The sequence below is a fragment of the Harpia harpyja genome, chromosome 13 (genome assembly GCF_026419915.1).
Source record: "Harpia harpyja isolate bHarHar1 chromosome 13, bHarHar1 primary haplotype, whole genome shotgun sequence".
In the NCBI taxonomy this organism is placed as follows: domain Eukaryota; kingdom Metazoa; phylum Chordata; class Aves; order Accipitriformes; family Accipitridae; genus Harpia; species Harpia harpyja.
Window position 1 is genome coordinate 12,278,978 of NC_068952.1, and position 19,398 is coordinate 12,298,375.

Sequence of the window (19,398 nt, forward strand, 5' to 3'; positions counted from 1 at the left end):
AGGGACACCGTGTTTGGGGAGGGGCAATTGTACTTTGAATAGCAAATCCTAATTTTCTTGAGGCTTGAGGTGTCTCCATCTTTCCCTTCACACTTCTCTGCTGGAGTAGGAGTTGCTTGCTTAAGGTGGTGTAAGTTTCATGAACTAACTCAGACTCACGAATTAAAAAAAATCCTTTGGAACTGTAATGTCTGGCATATATTTTACATAAAAAATTTTTATCTCTTGGTTGAAATGCCATAAAACATACATTCTTAGAAAACAGCTAATTTTTAAAACATTTGTTTCCGTATTGGGCTATGAATGTTATCTAAGGAGGTATTCTAGATGGTTTTTACTTGAAAAAAGAGAATCTTACTTGAAACATCAATTTAATTTGGCATATTTGCTGATAGACATGTACTTGTGTCACCAAACAATAGTTCTGCTCTAGCAGATTCTTAACCACCCAGCAGAGCTTATCATATTTGCTTGTATAGTGGTTACTGTTTTCACTACAGCCTTTGCTTAAAAGAATTAGAATATGACCATTTTGTTTGCTAGTCTAAAACTACCACTATTCTGGTGGCCATTACCCAGCACTAGGTGTGGTTGAAATGTCTGGCAGGTATGCACAGCCAAAGCAGCTGTGCCATATGGATCAGTGCACCTTTCCTTCTGCATTCTTTCATATTGTTGAAGATTCTCACACGTATTTGGAGGGTGAATCCCTGCTTTCTCACCATGTTTGTACATTCAGATTTTTCTGTTCTGTGCCTCAACCGGAAAATCTGCAATGCAGTTCTACTGGCCTTCGTGTGGATCTTTATTGTATAGCCCATAAAACATCAAAGGGTAGAATATGCAGTGGTGTTAGTCTAATCTGAAAAAATATGTAGGATGCAAGAATTTTGTTGCATGCTTTGTCATCTGCAAAATGCAGGTACTGATTAGTGAAAGGAGGAAACCAAGCAACGAAGAAAATAAATTAGTAATTGATTCAGGAAAGAATGCATTGTGAAATGGCTGGTGTTTGCAAATGCTTTGCTTTTAACAAGACCAAACTAAGAAAATGGCTCGAGAGTCTTTTTTTTTTTTTCTTTGAACATATAGATGGAACAAATAATTTCTGCGTTTAAAAGTAAAATACCTTCAGTGATACCTGCAGCTTTCCTCTTCCTTTAATTCTTTATTGACCTCAAGATGGCACTGTTGCCCTGTAATTGTTGGCAATTTCCTTCAGTCTATTGATACATTCATGCAAAATTTAAGATCTGACTTCAATATATTTTTACCTGTTTTGTTTCAGAAAATCATAAGTGTGTTGCTGCAAGATGCTGATTTTCTTAGGCTACAGATGCTTTAGTACTTGGTGGTGCAATTAATTGTCATTATCTCCAATTTGCCATTTTGCATCTTTTATGCAAGTTTTATAAAAATAGTTGAATCAAAGTCCTCGTTAACAATTGCACCATTATGAATAAGAAATGCTATGGAGAGTGCAAACTGTATCAATCACAATGGCAGTAATAAATTAGAACAGCTAAAGTTACAGCTGTAGCACCAAGCTATTTAAGCTGCGTTATTCACAGTGTCTTCTTGAAGTATTATCACTCTAATATGATGAATGCAGTGTTTCTTGAGGTTTTTGAAATAAGAACTTCCAACCAGTATCTGTCAAACATAGGGGAAGGCATCCTGGAGATGGTCTTCGTTTGCTCTCAGGATTTCTGCTTTGGAATCCTGAAATTCACATTTTCCTACAAAGGCATAATTGTTTTTCCCAGAGCACGTGTGTAGCATTGGAATCACATTCAGGATGTAATTTTCAAATATATTCAGGAAAATAAATAGAACATTTATGGGAATAGTGACTGCTTATAGAGTGCTTGCAAAACATTACCATCATGCTGATGGGTATACTTATCTCTTAGAAGTGAAGGTAAATTTGTACATATGTATATGGTACAGCTTAAGCCTTACAGGATGATAATGGTGTATGCTGTTGAATGTTGTGAGATAAATTCATTGATGTTTAATATAGATATCAGGAATTTTAATAATATGTATAGGGCACACAGATGATATATAGAAGTGACCTCTGAAGTTACAGAAGTTTTATATGCATAGAATATAATTTAGCTCAAGGATAGACTGGAGGGGAAGTTGCATTGTTTTTGAAAAATGTGGAGCAGATCCCTGATTTTCAGCCTTCGTGTGTGACCTTGATCAAGACCCTGTCCTGGGCCTTAGGTTCCCATCTGTAACAGGCTCATCACAGGGGTGTGCTCAGAGACAACACTGAGATACTGTACAGGTCTGCACTTTGGGCAGATTTTTGGTGGCAGTGGTGCAACCACTTTGGTCTTCTGCTTTGGACAGCTGTACACGTACTAGGGAATGGAATTTACTGGGAAAATAGTGGTGAGTTACCAAAGTGATTTATTTAATGATTAGCCTGGTCAACTGTCCCCTCTGCAATCAGTTGACCAGGCCATTCTATGTGACTACAGCACTTAAATGGTGTGAAAGTGCTGGCTAGCTGGGCAGATAAAATGCTTAGAGGAAATCAGGTGTAAATATAGAAGACTATCAAGCTTCTTCCTAAACATAAATATCAATAGGTCATTTAATCCATACTATATCACTGAAGAGGTGGAGAGATAAATCCCTCTGGAACAATTATAAAATACTTTATCATAGGGAATCTCACCTTTTTGCCTTTACTGTTGGTGAGTAACCCAGGAGGAAGTGATCTGGTCCTAACAGTGGCACAAGCTGGTTCACAGGCGCTCACTGCAAGACTCAATCTCCTGCAGTTTCCCACAGGTACAAGAAACAGTGCAGAGCAGAAGCTCCCTGCTATTGTTCTTGTCTTGATCCGAAAAAGAGAGACTGCTCCTCACTTACGCTGCTCGTCATCCTAGCGCCTGTGTGTTACCCCTTGCTGTGCTGATAAAGATGAAGTCCATTTCCTGGTAAGCAATGCTTCTTAGCATTCATAGTCCAAAATACAGCTGGACCCAGTAATGGTACAGTGACAGCCTTTGGGCCGTGTCTTTGTCTTATTCTTCCCTTGTGTAATTTGTGGGAAGCCAGAGGAATCCTAGTAGCTATAAAGCTGGTGTATTGGGCGTAGAAGCTGAAGCCTGCCCTGGGAGCCTGCTTAATAGGCACTTTAGCACTGTGGAAGACTTTGGCCTAATTAAGGCTACATGCAGTATAATCCACATTGGGTATTAGATGTGAGTTTTATTTATATATTTACCTTAAAAGTTAGCCGATAGTTAAATATTAATCTTTACAACTTTAAAAAGCTCCACAGACTGATAGCATAACACCACATATTGTTATACTGCTTTTCCATTTAATCTTGCTTTCAGCCAGATCAGCAATGCTGGGAAGTTACTATACCAGAGGCAACAGCGCCTTTATCTGAAATACTATTTTGAAGGCAAAGTGCACTTCTGAGGCTCAGCTGCCATGAAAGGATGAAGCTTTGTTGGAAAAAAAATCCTTTGTATTCTACAAAATGGACTCATGACAGAGTTTTATGATATAAAGGGAAAAGAAAGGCTACAGAGACACCTAGAATTAGCTAGGTCCAGATAGTCTTATTTTTCAATGTAGGCTCTTTCTCGGTAAGAAAAACATAACATATTTATGAAAACTTTTGGCTAATTAACTTTCCTTTTTGACTGCTTTAATTTTTTACTGATGGATGATGCTTGTTGCTGGTTCGAGCAGAGGTAATTTATGGGCCCAGTTATTACTGCATTGTTTTCTACTGTGAATCTATGACTGGTCTCAATGCATTATGTCTACTTCCTTGACAACTGAAACTCTGACTTGGACATGACATTCAGTGAGTAACAGCCAATAATGCAGCTTCCACTATCAACCTTCAGATGTAGTTCTTTGTGGTAAAATTTATGCAACATGCAGATTTATGAGGACTATGGCAGGTACTTAGCAGGTGCTTGAATACTTGGCTAGAGCTAGTGGTTTTTTTTCCATTACTCATACTAATCTGAAAAACTTTTTTATTTGCAAAGATAGCTGCTAAATACTTTTTTACTGTTTAATCAGCTCTTTTAGCAGGTCCTGCTCTTGCAAGGTCAGCAGAAGGAAGCGTATACATAATATAAATTTTTGCATGTGTTTGTGTCAGTTGAAGTCCCAAGGACGCAACAGAAGCGCAGTAAAGCCAATGACAAGCTTTCCTTCAAACTCAGTGAACCCTTGGCTGGACTTCAACTTCATTAGCATTAGACATACTAGACATTTGTAAATACTTACACTTGTTTGCTATTTGGGGAGGAAGAGCACTGCCAAAGGCACAGCAGGAACAAACGATCCATCTTCCTCAACAGAAGTGAAGACACGCCACTTTAGGTAGAGCTCTCAATCTTGGCTTCTACCAAATCAGACTTTCCTTGACAAGAATTGCATCAATAGCCCTCTCGCAAGCTTGGGCATCACACAGACCTCTCTGGAGTTGTATGTAGTGTTAGGGAATAGTGAATGCATTTTTTTCTGCTCATAATGCATTTTATCATCCAATTGCAAACAGAAGCAATATTATCTGCCTGACCTCTCAGCTCTTCCTAGGCCATCAGGGAACACTCCAGTGATCCCAGAGCTAGATGGCTATTTAGGTCATCAGGTTTAGAAAATCCTTCCTGACAAATGCAAATGTTAAAGTCACTGACCGACTTGAGTGCTAATTGCCATGTAAAGTCTCTTCTGACTACTACTAATCAATCTTTAGATGCCACTAGGGAAAGATAATATGGACTTTCTGAGACATGGATGATAACATAAACAAAGCCATCAGGGCAAATGGCAGATCATGACAGACAATGATTTCCTGGGAGGTGAAGCAAATACCTCCTATGGCAATGATCCACGTAATTAGCTTGTACTGGATTATAAGTACTTTGTGGTTGCTGCTAAAAGCAGAAGGAAGCATTAGCATTAAAGAAAATTATATCATCAAGGAAGTATTCAGTTGACTGGAAAAATAACATATTTTTATGAGAATTATTACAGACTTACCTTTAGGGCACATTTAAATATTTCTCCCCAGGTAAACTGAAAGCTAGGAAAATCTCACCATTGTGCTAGTTTCTAGAGGGACAAGTGTGATCAGAGAACTGCTGCTGTATGATGCGCTCAAAGGGATCCATCTGCCTAGGCAGGCTGGGGCCTCACTCTCATCAGGTGTAAGATCATTTTTCACCAATCTTAATTCAGTCAACTTCAGCAAGGTGATGGGCATAGATCAGCAATGCGATGGGCACAGATCAGCAATGTGATGAATACAGGTAAGCAACCAAGATTGCGTCACTAAATCTCTGTGTAAGATGCAATGAGTAAAATTCCCTACTCTAAATTTCCCACTCTTTTTCAAAGTCAAATTCCTGTCTCAGTGCTTGAGGTCTCAAGATGAAACTGGAGGCTATAGGGGAACCTCACCTCTGTGCAAAGCTGCATTCAGTGGAGCTCCATGTGTTATCAAAAGGGGAAAGGGCATGCAACTATATTTTCTATTTACTGATCTTAAGAAAGAGACTGAAATCTAGACACTGCATTGCCTAAGTTCGAGGCATTTCTCTGGGCAGAGCCCTGGAAACCGTGCTTCAGAAGCTTAGAATGGAATTTGTGTATGAGCAACCACAGCCTTCACTTGTGCATGTTTTTAGCCTCCTTCCGTGTTCATTTTGCCATCTCATGTTCTGGCTAAAAGAATCCATGGAAGACTCATCTTGTAACTGCTGCTAATTTGCACTTGCTGCTGGCATGGCTGTGGGTGCAAACCAGACAGTTAATTGTTGGCAAGAAGAAGTGAGTTAATCACCGCCTTGGAAGTGTGGCCCTCTGCTTGTGCTCCAGGGAATGAGCTCAACTGAATGGCAAAGCCCAGCCAGGGAACTCAGCCTTGGGTTTGTGCCAGGCAGTAACCATGAGTTTTGTTTTCAAATCTGGCTCTGCAGTAACTTCTTACATAAAATCCTAGTGCCTGGCTCAAGTTGACCAGATGGTCTAATGGTCACTTCCTTTTTTAATCCTGTTTTTTTACAGTTTAGATTCCATCTTCAAAGCCACTTTATGGAAGTGAAATAGCACTTGCTACAGAGGTCAATTCTAAGCTCAGTATTATTGCAATGATTTGCAGTGTTTGCAAGTAGCCTGACATATCTGCATTGCCTCAGTTGCATGCAAAACTCTCTGTCAGAAATGGGAGTTGTTTCTAAAGGCTTGCTCCAGGTCCTGCCCCTGTACTCCTTACCAGGCTGTTTCTCCACATCTTCAGCTTGGGCAAACAGTCAACTTTCTCCAAAAAAAAAAAAAAAATCACCGTTATAAAGTGGGATTGAAGAAATTACTATGCTGTGGTGAAGTACCTTCAGATATGTACGTGCTGAATAATGTTATTTAACTCTTCATAACTTTGGAGTTATTAGTGGACATGTAAAGATGTACTGTATGTAACCAATTGGTATTGATACAAAGTTGGAGAAAAACTATGTATGTTTTGCATGGATTTATTATTGTTATTATCATACAAATATGTACTACCAGAGATGCTGTCAGCTTTAGTCCTAATCCAGTATCCCACAGTACCAGGCTGTGAACGAATATTTTTTAGCGATCCTACAGTAAAATCACCAATTGTTCTCTTACAGAAAATCTGAAGCATCAACAAGAAAAGCACTGAATAAAATAAAATCTTTGCAATGGTAAGGACAGCTTTCACCATATGCAAACACAGAATTGTCTTCCACTCTTCTTTTTAGTAAGAAAACGCAAAACAATTAGTCTCTTCCCCCATTTACAGGCTCATTCTCCCTGGTGACTCGGCCTGGAAGAAGAGTAGCTGCTCATTTATTTAATGTCTGGAGAACTCTTTATCATGCTGTAAATCATCCTGTCCTGTTCCAGCCTCAGCAGTGCTGAGAAACAGGATATGTACCTAGTCTCAGCACTGCGTGTCCCTAACTGCACGCAACACATTTAAGACCCCTGATTACCGGTGAGGTCCCTTCCTGCCCTTGGTAAATAATAAATAATAATAAATGCATGAAAAGAACACTAGACATTTCTCAACCTGGGAGTTGTTCTAAGGAAACTCATATTTGGAACTTGCATTACCTGGCAGTGAGGTTTTTGGTTTGTTTTAAGCATGTAGCTAGTAGAAACAAACCCAGGCTGATATATTATTGTCTTGGTACAGCTATTTTGTCCTTTTCAACATGCCAATGCAGGCCACTAGGTAAACTGGAAATCCCTCCGTGGCAACTTCTACCCTTCTAATTTTATTACTTAAATTAATACCAGCCTTCTGATTGACAGCCCAGTAGCCTGACTTCCTCCCTTCGCAGGAGAGGAAGTTCATTCTGAATTAACAGGGTGAGCCTGTCCCTATATGCACTTGGTGCTCTGCTTTCTCATCGAGGTTGCTCAGAGTAGTGTCACTCTTGCTTATTTGTTTTAGGAAGTGGTTACTTCTTCAAAAAAGAAGGGTAATTTTAAGTAATTTTATATACATTACTGAGGAGGTATCAAATGATAATATTTGATATCTTTTCCCCCTTTTTTATTTTGTCTGAGCTAATCCTCCTTTGGCACGGGAGTGAGAGTGGCTGCTTAAACAACAGTAGTTTATTTACAGCTACTTGGGGTTTCATTGTCATTTGTCTGGGATGGTAGAAACATTAACCCTAATTCAGCATTGTTGGAAGCAAAGGATTTCCATGTAATTGCTTTTACAAGGTAGGTGTTACAAATGAGAATTCTCATTTAGGACCCATTTCACAATCACTTCTTCCCTGTGAGTTATGGGGAAACATTTTTGCAAAATTTGGGCCAAATATCATAATAAAAAGTCCATTGACCCCTTCAGCTGTTGTTTTAGGGTCATCTCTTTGCAGCATATTACTTCTAGATTTTCTCTCATATTGATCCTCATTAATATTTTATTCATCTACATCTGAAACATTTCCAATACCTGGACCTGAGTGATTGTGGCTGCTCTTGCCAGAAGACACTGGCAGCCAGGGGACAGCCAGACTGCAGGGCTAAGATATTGGGGAATGAGATGGCTTCTCCATGACCTGAAACCTTTCCATCGCTGCTGACTAGTTTTCAAGAAGACACTACACAGTTTAGGCAGGAGTCTTTGATGTGAGAATCTCTGAGTCAGGGTTTAAAATCATATCAATGCTACAGCTCCTTATGATCAACCTTTGAGCAATAACTTGAGAACTTGCCCTTGAGATTATCAGTAAATTTTTCTTGCATCTCCCTTAGAGCATCTGTGAAGGATAGGGGATTCCCAAAGAAACCGGTCCTTCCTGGCAAAATATATCCCAATAAGAACTGTCTTACTAAAAGCTCTACATAAATGCTGAGCATTTCCCCCACTGACAAGTCCTTTATGTTTCAGGTCTGGGTGACATCAGAAGGATGATAGTGTGGGTACTCAGCAGCTCTGAGAGACATCTGCCATATGTCAGACACCGATGAATTGAGAGGTTTGCAAACAACTGAGGAAAGTTGCTGAAGTATGCAAAGCTAGGGCAAGATTATTAGGCTTTGTCCTTCAATTGTAAATGCAGGAGGAATCCTGGCCCTGTGGGAGCCATTGATGCTATTGTGGCCTGGGTTGCATACAAAGTCCTGCCTTTTTGATTTAGAGTGTTTATTTGTTTCCAAACCTCTTTCTCCACCATCCCTCATTTCTACTGTCCCTGGGGATGATTCAGTGGAATAAAGCCACATGAATATAACACCCATCCAGCAAAAACACTTGAGGACAGACTTTAAACTGAGCAAGTGTTTTATTACTTCCTGAAGAAGAATGTTTTTATAAAGTGATACCCTTATGTCTATTACAAATAATACATCTTACTAATAAGTTGTTCTAGCTAAAGAGAAACCTGTAGAAACTGCCCCCGCTGTCCAACAATCAAGTGAAGCTGGCAGAAGGAAGCAAGAACTTTGGATTTAGTAAAAATAACTAACTCTGCCTATTATTTGCTTTTGATTCCCCCCCCCCCCACTTGCTGTCTTTGCTCCATCTTTTCTGTCTGCTCCATTTCCTTTGTATTTTTCAGTCCCACTATTTTTTTTTACTGGAACAAATAAAGCCCAGGATATTACACTGTTTGTCTGACCACTGTACTACTCTCCAGCACCAGGCAGCCAACAGTGTCTTCCCAGGACTTAGGAAAGCAGGAATCCTTGCTCTTAACCTTCCTCCTGAACTGTATCTATTCTGTGTGTGCACACGTGTGCCCTAAACTGATACTTTTAACAGTCACTCAGTTAGAGGGAAGATGACCACACTTGTAATTGCCAAGATTGTGTGCAAATAGATGCCTGTGCACATTTTACGCTACAGTTGTGGTCATCTGAAATTTCCCAAACTGAGACCACCTTGGAAATGCAACTACTTCCCCTTTTCACTTCAACGGCAACAGCCCCGCGAATTTTTAAGAGGGCTGAAGAACTCGCTGATCTCACTGAAACTGTCAGGGAAAGTAGATAGCAGCACAGAAATTAGCATGCTAAATGCAGGCCAGTATTTACCTCGGGTATCTGGATATTCTTTTGATGTAAATGAGCATTGTATTCTCCTTAGTGCTTTGCTACAGAAGCGTTTCTCCAGCAGTAACATCAAAAAAGCATGTTTAATTATTAGCTGCTTTGCTGCCTCGGTGACTTCAGCAGGCTGCGTGCAGACTTTGCAGATCATGGCACTCAGGCACGTCCGAAGGCTGCGCAGGCAGCCCTGAAAGGAAAAGCTGGAGGCGACCATTCCCCTCGAAAGGCTCCATCTCTCCCAGATAAACAGCTGTACAGGAGCGAGTATGAGGAGCTGGTCACAGCACTGCTGCTTCTGTCAGCTTGCTGTGTGCGGGAGGGTCCCCAAGCACACGTGCTACCCCGGCAGCCCAGAGGGACAGATCGGCGCAGGGTTACCTTGCCGGCTGGAGCAGATGATACAGAAACATGAAACTGAGCTGCCGCCAAATTTCGGGTTACAGCGGGGCACGTCAGTCAGAGGCTGTGGCACTGAGCTCCAAGCCCTGTAACCGGTTGCGCTCTGCCCCGGGCAGGGAGCACTGAAGGCTGAGCGCCTGGCTGGGGCCCAGGACGGCCCAGAGCCGCTCAGCACTGCTTGCAGCCCGCTTTGCTGCCCGTGACCCTGCCTTTTGGGCAACCCCGAGGAGGTTTTTCATAGGCTGAATGTGACCCGGGATCAACACTCGCTTTTTAACCTGTGGCTGGATTAGGCAGCATGCAAACTATTGGGTTTTGGCTGCCAGACAGCGATGTTCGTGTGTGAGGCACCTGTGTTATCATCCTGACCAGCACAAACAGGCTGCGTGACATAGTTACAGCAGGTGAGGGAGAGACTGAGGGGGTCAGGAGGACACTATGGTATGTAGGGCTAGGATGAATCACCTCAACAGAGAGAAGACTCAGTCATGCTACATGCCTTGGTAGGAAGCTCTGGGCCATGTAGCTCTGCCAGACTGTCCCAGCTGCCCCGACTGCTAGATCAGGCCAGAATCAATGCCAGGAAACCATCGCATATGACCATGGTGAATTATGACAGAGATCAAGCAGCTCCTCCTCTCCCTCCTGTAACACTTCCCAGCCGACAGGCTGCCTGCATGCTGCCATACTGAACATTTCAGGAGGGGCCACACATATGCACACCCAATTCCTTGTTCACCCACACAGAGTGTCCTGGAGCGCAATCCACTGATATGGTTGCCTCCTACGGAGGACTATGTCAGCCCAGCCTGTTACGACTCCTCGGGGAAACGTGAAGACATGAACACTATCATCGGCTGCCTTTCTGTGCACTTATAGGCTGCAGTCAAGTCTCCAGGAGTCCGAAATATCATGTGGGAAACATTTTTCCCATTTAAGATTAGAAATGAAGGTGTTGGCTATCATTATTAACAAGCATAGGAGCTCTGAAGGTCAGCTTGACAAAGATCTACTAATTCATTGGTTTCTAACAGTTAGTGTCCATATATATGTATTTTGATAGAGCTTATAGTGATTTATTATCACCACAGTGATATAAAATGCATGTACCAGTGCATTAACAACACTGGTGTGCTGTGATACTGCTCATCAAATAAGCACATATTTTGCTTATTTACATATTCCCTTTTTTACAAGAAGAATCTTCCTATAGGGAAATTTTCAAGAAACAGGCTCTGGTTTATCTAATTAGCAAAGGCACAAAGTATGTCTATTATAAGTGGCTAATAAAAACCTGAATAAGCATATTCCTAGATCTTTAGTTGGCACTGTTCACAATCCTAAGTTTATACACAGCTTAACTGCAGCTTTTTGCACAAGAGCTTGACATATGGCAGGAAAAGACCTTTATCCCCACTGTTAACTAACCAGATAATATACATTGTTAGTCAATAGGGGAGATGGAGCATGTATTTCACAAACAGATTATATGGAAACTTGATGGACGAGTCCTTCCTGGGACAGCCATGGTAACTGCTGTATTTAATATTTGCTTTGTCATCTTAGCAGTGGTAGAAATCGGTTCCCTCCATTGGTTCTGCAGCTACTGTGGCACATCATTTAATCCACCCATGCTGATATGAACTTTTGTTTTCCAAAACATTAAGACAGAAACATCTGGCTAGATACAAAGCAGGTCAACACAAATAAAGCTTTCAAGAAGCAATGTTCACAGTTGCTATTTCGGTATGTGAATAGCCATTCATGATGAACGGTATAGAATTAGCTGGTAAGAGATTTAGATGAAGGTTTTTTGAAAACTCATGCCTGAAGTGAGGCTCCTCCATGCTTAATCGCCTACATAAATGACCTGCTTTCCAAGAGCGGCCACCACTCCTGTTTGCTTCTGAGGGAACTGTTGGCTTCCCAGGACTGATTAAATCCAAACACCTCCTCTATGCCTGTGAATTTTAGCTTGAGACACAGCTTTGAACATCACATTTCTAGTATATTGGTATAAGCATTAGTATTAGCAGGATGGGCCACTGGATTCTACTCTTCCTTCTGACATTATGCAGTTTGTGGCATTAAAGAACTCGCTTAACTCATACTTTAATGTACAAATAAGAAAAATCCTTGTCTTCTTACAATGGGCAGAACTAACACTTGGGGGCAGGAGTCACCTCATTAGCTGTTGACCTCATCTCTGAGCTATTCTCATCAGGCTTTCTTTATAGTCAATGACAGAAATGGGTGCTCTAAGGATGGGATTCATGTAATCAAGTACATACTACTGCAGGAGGAGATAAATCACATTGCAGGCTCCACTGACAAAGACGATTAGATCTCTGCTGACTCTAAAGGGACTTGTGATCCGAAGATGTTTGTGTGTCAGCTACCAATTCCCAGGCATGAATCCCTCCCTTATTGTCCAGTTGAGACTGTGGTTTCAAGATGAGCATCAGCAAATATGGGCTGTTGCCAGTATAGGGTCACACACTTTTCCCTGCCCTAATCACATGGTACTATGTGTCAGATCTAGCAATCCTGCAGCCCTAGGTAAATAGGATTAACTTGCTGAACTGGCTGAAAACTAATGATGAAGAAAAAGAATTTGGATTTGGTTGCACTGTCAGGTGGAGATGATGCCCCTCATGGCATTACATGCCATAATTGCTAGATCTGAGGCCTGGTTGGGGGCAAGAATGTGATTTCTGAAGGGGAAATGTGAGTGCCCTTTTCGGCACCAGCTTTCAGTTGAACTGGCTTAAGTTGACCACAAATTGGCCTCTGTGGAAGGCAGTTCTGAAAAGGAATAGATTTAGTTACAGAACATAAAGTTAATACGTTTATGCTTACTGTCTTGGGATATGATTTGACAAACATCAAATACAATTGATCTTTGAAAAGAAAAGAGGTGATGAGACATAGCACAGACCTTCATGTCTCCATCCTTATGTGAAGGCCATGTTTGGTGCCTGGGGAAAGGAGCAGTGTCCAGCAGGTCTCAGTCAGGCTCGCAGCACGTTCCAAATCCCAGCATCAGTCCTGGGAAGAGGCGATGTTAAATGATCAGGACTGAAAAAAATGTTACTTCTGCTCTGTGCAAAGATGCTTTTCAAACAGGTCTGAAAACGGTTACCTGCAGAAAATGTTTATAGTGGGTCCAAATCTGCTTTTAGTAGATGGCATTAATTATATGACATCATTTGCTAGAATGGCGGCTTTCTAAATATCTGCAGCTTAGAAAGGGCAGTCTTTGTCATGAGCTTGGCTAATGGCTGATGAACAGCTATTAACAGCACCTACAGACCTAAATGCGATCTAATGAAAACACTTGAAGCAGCAAAATAAATGGTGTTTTTGCACCATTTTTACACAGATATATCCATTTGTGTAATAAAGGGAAATTCATCCACCTCAAGCTGATACAATTAATATCTAATATATAAATGGTAAAATGATGAGCATGCTAGAGCTCAGCCACTTGAAGGACTTTACATAAAAAAGACTGTCATCAAGACAGATAGATGCCGTTCTTGCCCGATGTGTGTTGTGGCAGCAAGAGCAGCAGGTATGTGTGGGTAGACGAGCTGGCTGGAAACACCAGCTGCACCTGGGTTGCCTGCTGAGGATGAGCCTGAGGCTGCCCTCCAGACAAGACCTGTTGGTGCTGGGTCAGAGTGGGAGCCTGTGAACGTGTGTTGCACAGAGGCCCCCATGCCTGAGCATGCCCTGCTACTCCTGTGCCACCAGGCTGTTTGCCATGCTGCAGGCAGGCCTGTCTTGCAGAGCAGAAATGATAGGATGTGCCATATCCTGTGCTCACAGCTGTTCCAGGAACCACCCTGTAAGCTCTGTATATATACCACCAGCGTGATGGCTTTCATTCCAATTTGCCTGGGGATCTTCCTCTTCTGAGCCAATACTGTTCTCGTACCAAGTTCTTACATTGCCTAGTTCAGTCCCTGGGGCTGAAGTCGGGTCTTTGCACAGTGTGCCTTGATGTCACTGAGCTCCCAGGAGACATGGAGGCGTACCAGTGTGGCTCCATTTCTCAGGGTGCCACCACAGGGCATTTCTTCTTCGGCAGCATTACACAGGTGTTCTGCAGCCTCATGCGATTCAAAGCTGCACTTGTGGAACTAGTTTTGAACTGACTTTTCAAATTCCATAACATGCATGTTTATGATTTCCCTACAGTAGTAGCTGTTCCTGTAGGGACTTACCTCGAAGGACCTGAGTGACCTTCTTCCAGCAAGAGACCTTTAGAAATCCTACACCAACGAAATCCAGCATCCTATAGTGACAGTGGAAATCCTTGCCCCCAAATAACCAACTTTGATGCCAGAAAATACTGTATGTTCTTTGACGGGGTCTGATATTGTATGTAGGTGGAGCAGGCACCACAGCGATTAGCTTACACCTCTCTCAGTGTCTGTCCTCAGCAAATACCCATTGATTCATTGATGCTCATTCCCACAGGTCCAAGAGAATTGCCTTAGAACTAGTGATCTCATGTTCTTTCTAAAGATAACAAAAGGCAGAGCTTAACAATATGATTTATTAAAAATGCCATATGAAGGATAATTTATTTCAGTAATAATTAAAAATGAGCTGCGAGACATTTTTTCATTCCATGAATTCCATATTTACAGAATTTTTCCATCCCTGCTGAATCATTGTTACTATCTTTCCAGCAGAGAGCCACACTGTGTGCAAAAGTGAGTAACACCACATTTTTTTCTGACTTTTTTCCTTTAATGATTAATATAGTGGTGATTTTTCTAGTAGGATCCAGTTGAGCATTGGCTGAATAAGGTATTAGCTCTAACTAACACCTTATTAGTATTAACTTCACAGCTCATTAGAGCAACTATTTTGCTCGTTTACTTGTGAATTTTAAGAAAATACTAGTTGTACCATAAGCAGACAAAGTGGTAACCAAAGCAGCCAGGAAATGCTCTTAAGTCCACCAAAAAAAAAAGCACGTTCATTAAAAACAGTTATAGCTTGGCTGTGCAGTTAGTTGTGCCAGAAGTTACGAAGCAGTTGCAGGCTGCCAAATGCCACTGCATCAAATGAATGGCTTGATAGTAAGAAAGCAAAATAACTAGCCTAGAAAGGAAAGATCAAAACCGGACATAAGAAAAGCATATTTTTTAAAGTGTTGTTTCATTATTAGGGAGAAAAGATTTTGGAAGGGAAAGAAGTGGGTTTTTTAATCTGCTTTGCAGGGTTCAGGAGAAGCATAGAGGATGATATACTGACCCCCTCCACTTATCTGGAGTCCTGCCACTGACTTCCAAAGAGCCCAGATTTCACAAATATGGTAACCAGGTAGAAGAAGAAATCTCTTTATAGAGCAAGATGTTCTTCATTTCCTGTCTTAATGCCAATTACAGCTATAGTCTTTCTTCACAGGTCACAAACAAAAGCATGTAAGCACATGCTTAACTCGCCTCTGTTCAAAGGCCTTTTAATTAACTGCAGACACATGTTTAAGTCCTTTCCTTGATAAAGCTGCTTTCCTGAATCAGGATATAACAGTGAATTTGATGTAGAGCTATGTGAACAGTAATACTCACTTTTCCTTTGTATTGTTTTTCATCACAAGGAACAAACTTGTTTATGTAGGTAACTGGACAGTGAATGCTTCTGTTGGCTTTGGTGTTGCTGACTGGATCTAACTGTAAGGACAGCTACCAGAGAGAGACATTGTCTGCAAGAAACGCAGCCTAAAATGAACCCTGACAGCCTTGAAGTGGAACAGACAGATGGAGTCATGTTTGCCGGAGTCCCACAAGCCTTTATTAAAAGCAGACAGGTCTGATGACTGCACAGAAAGGGAACAAGTTAGGTGTTAAAAGGAGGCAGTGTGCTCTGCAATATGTGACTGCATTAGCAGTTCATAGACAGGGTTTCACCTTTTCCAAGTGGAAAGGCACAGAGTGATGAAGAGCCCTCCGTGGTGGAGATCTCTCCACTTGCAAACTTGCACAGAAATTCAAAGGAAAAAGCAGTGACTTTATTTATTCAGCAAACATGCTGAGTAATAGTGAATCTCCCAACCAAAGTCCTGTTCTTCCCAGTGCTCAGCTGACTTAAGAGAGCTCAGCAGCACTCAGTGCAAACCATTTTACCTCAGAACAGGCAACAAGCAGCAGCTTTCCGTTTAGCCTTTCCTCATCTTGTCACCCAGTTCTGGGGTGGTATGAAGCTGCATGCCGGAGATTCAGAGTTACTTCTCCCCTCAGAAGACGGAGCATTTATGGTAAGTAAACAGATTTGGGGACAGGTCCTTCCACGTGTGCAGACCGGAAGCTGAGCCGTGAAAGAATTGGGTGAGTCACGAACAATGCCTGGAAGCCTAAAAAAAAACCACCAAAAAACCCAGAGTCCTCCCTACTTTGAAGACATAGTACTCTCCTCAAAAGCATAAGCAGGAACAAAATGTTCTCCTGTAACACACCATTTATGGCTTCATTGGGTACCTTTATCAGTCACTTCCCATTAATCTTAAACTTTATTATGCTGCCAGATGGACAGCCCTAAATTTAGGAACTATCCCTGTTCCTCTTGGATGCTGATGTATGGTAATACAATAGAAAAGCCTGGGAACAGCAGTGTAGAGCACACTGGTTTATGAGAAAGAGTCTGGGGAAGAGCTAGCAACGTGAACTCTTGTGTGGTCCAGCTGCTGGTCTGTGCCTGATGTGTCCAGCAGCAGGACTGGGCTGCCACAGGGCCATTATTCATCACAGTCCCTGTATTTAAAGCCAATTAAGGCAACAGTGGCTGCTGGGTCCCATAGGACAAAACTATACACCCAACCCTATTCATAAGGGAGCAGTAGAAGGCCTGAAGAACCGTTATTACTTTCCGACTGGGAGGAAACCATGCCCTCCCACTCTCATGAGGTATATTGTCCATGTCTTATGGCTTTTGGCCCCCAAGAGGAACTCAGTTTTCAGCCTGGTACAGTAGGAAGAAAAGCTATCCCTGGACAAGGGCAGGATCAAGAATATGCCATCCTATAAGGGGAAGACAGCAGCAAACTGACCAATGGTACAGTACCCTTGAACAGATTAGGTCTCGTGGTGAAGAAATGTTAAAAGGATCACAAATTGATCTAGACATTGTTTACATACCAAGAAAGAAGCCAAAAAAGCCATAACTCCCCTCCCGTAAGTCAGTCAAAGCTCTTGACACAGTTTATGTTCAATGCTGATTAAATTTTATTCATAAGGGTGGTACTGATAATTGATAACCTGTTTATTCCACTCAGGAGGGGACTGAGTACTTTTAATCAAGAAAACTATGACATCACAGGGGCAACCAGCTAACATGCAGTTTTGGTAATTCCTGAAGTCCATTCAATGCGAGACATTAAACTCCTTGTCCTCCCTTCCTTCCTATCTAAATTCCATTGGATTAAGACCAATCCCTGTAAAATGATAACCCACCCCACCTACAGGAATTAAAAAAAGGTTTGAGCTGTACCAGTTTCTTTGACCCATGTATCCTAAATTTGGGTAATTCTTCCTTATTAACTGATGGCCTTGTGTGGGTGTGAGAGGAGAGGACATGGGCATGTTCCGTTTCAGTATAATTGCTGGTCAGCTTCCTGATTATTTACAACATCTTATTAAATGATATTACGGCATATGGGAAGCCAAGTAGATGAGGAGAATGTTACAGCAATCTAATTACTGACTCTCTTACAGTACTCTTTACAATGGTCATTAAAGCATTCCATATGGGCTCCTACTGCTAAACTAAAAACATAGCAGACCTAGATTTTGACATATGAACAATCTCAGAGAAAGCAGGGTTCAGGGTCACAGGTCAGCGTGGTGCCCAAGCCATGTCTGCAACATAAAGAGCATAACACTGCAGCGTAAGTGAAGAGGGGATGGCATGCACAGATTAAAGCAATGTGGTAGACAGATGTGGACTCACCAGGACTCTGCTGAGCTTTGGAGAAGCCTGCCCTGAAATACTGGTCTCAGTTATGCTTGTTGGTAACTCTTTTCTCGTGGAAATGTGAACACCTTCTGTCATTTTCCTAATGAAGTGAGACTAGCCGTCCAACTCCAGCTGTCACGAACCTTTGTATGGACCCTGAATCACGATCCCTTTGGAAGCTCCAAGTATAGCAACAGGCTTTTGCATTCTTGCCAGATCTTCCTTTTCAGTACACCAGTTTTCTTACTGCCTCTATATATTCATACACACAGCTACACCTCTATAGCTACAAATAGCTATGGCTATTTGTTTCCTCTCTCGCCATTTGCTACTCATGGCATATTCTTGGACACTCTCTCTCTTGCTGCCATGTTTGTTGGCTCCCTGGCACACAGCAGGCAAAGAGGTCAACTCCACCTTTTTGTAATTTTTTATTTGTTTTTTTGTGATTTTTCTGGATGTCTCAAAATATTTGCTTTCCCTTTCCTTTTTTAACTACAACAAGTTTAATACAACAACTGATATCTAGTGACTGACTTTTTAGCATTTATATATTTTTGTTATACTACAGCTTTTCAAAACTTCCTCAAGCAAAATTACTTTCTTCTTCTCTCCAAATTTTTTAACTGCTCATCAGTTATTATTGCCTCATCACTCATCCTACTGCCCTCAGTGGCACAAACAGGAGAAAAATTAAATAGAAATGCCCCTGCAAAAAGGCCAAACCTCAAAACAAGACTAGGAGTTAGAAAGGCGGTAAGAAGTAGCTGTTGGAATGTACCGTGGCATGTGCGGTAGCTGGCAAATGGGCCCATTGATTTGACAGCTGGGGACGGGTGGCGAGTTCGTGCAGTTTGCGGGCTGGTCGCTGGTTCCTTCTCCCTCTCCAGGCAGGCAGGAGCAGAGGGGCCGTGGCTGGGCAAGGCCATTTCTGGTGCCTCAGGAGCTGCGAGGCCGGCACGCCTCCTGCGCGTCTTCGTAATCCAACAGGCACAAAAGCCGCTCCAACAAAAGCCAGGGCTTCAGCACAGACCGAGGGGCGGATGGCCTGGGCCCGGGGAAGGCTGCCCGGCCGCGAGGGGCCAGCTGCCAGGCCCCCGCCGCAGCCCCTCCTCGGGCAGCTCCCCCACACCCCGGTTTCGCGGTACACACACACACGGGCCCCGCGGCTGCCGGCGGCGCAGACCCCCGCGGCGAGCTCGGCGGCGCTGGCCAGCTCCCGGGGCTCACCTCCTGCCGCGCCGGCCGGAGGCTGCGGCTGTGCTGGGCCCTCGCGGCTCCCGCCCCGACCCCTGACGGCAGGGCCGTGCGCCGCGACCGACCCCTCGGGAAGCGGCCGGTGCTGACCCTAACGCACCCCGCGTGACGTCACAAAGCCCCCCCCGACCCCGCGCGACCCCCTACCGCGGAGCGGTCCCTTCTCCCCCGCCCCGGCCCGCAGGG

The 19,398-nt window shown here is 42.7% G+C and overlaps 1 long non-coding RNA gene across 2 annotated transcripts; it reads right to left on the bottom strand.

The window, feature by feature from the left end:
- Positions 1-12,822: 12,822 nt before the first annotated feature.
- Positions 12,823-19,277, bottom strand: LOC128150189 (uncharacterized). Of its 2 annotated transcripts, XR_008237967.1 has the most exons (4): positions 19,186-19,277; positions 16,131-16,311; positions 15,576-15,673; positions 12,823-13,035 (listed from the first exon to the last, which is right to left on the bottom strand). It is a non-coding gene; the product is annotated as an uncharacterized LOC128150189 (long non-coding RNA). The 2 variants fall into 2 exon arrangements; XR_008237966.1 differs by lacking the exon at positions 19,186-19,277 and having other exon boundaries at positions 16,131-19,095.
- Positions 19,278-19,398: the final 121 nt, after the last annotated feature.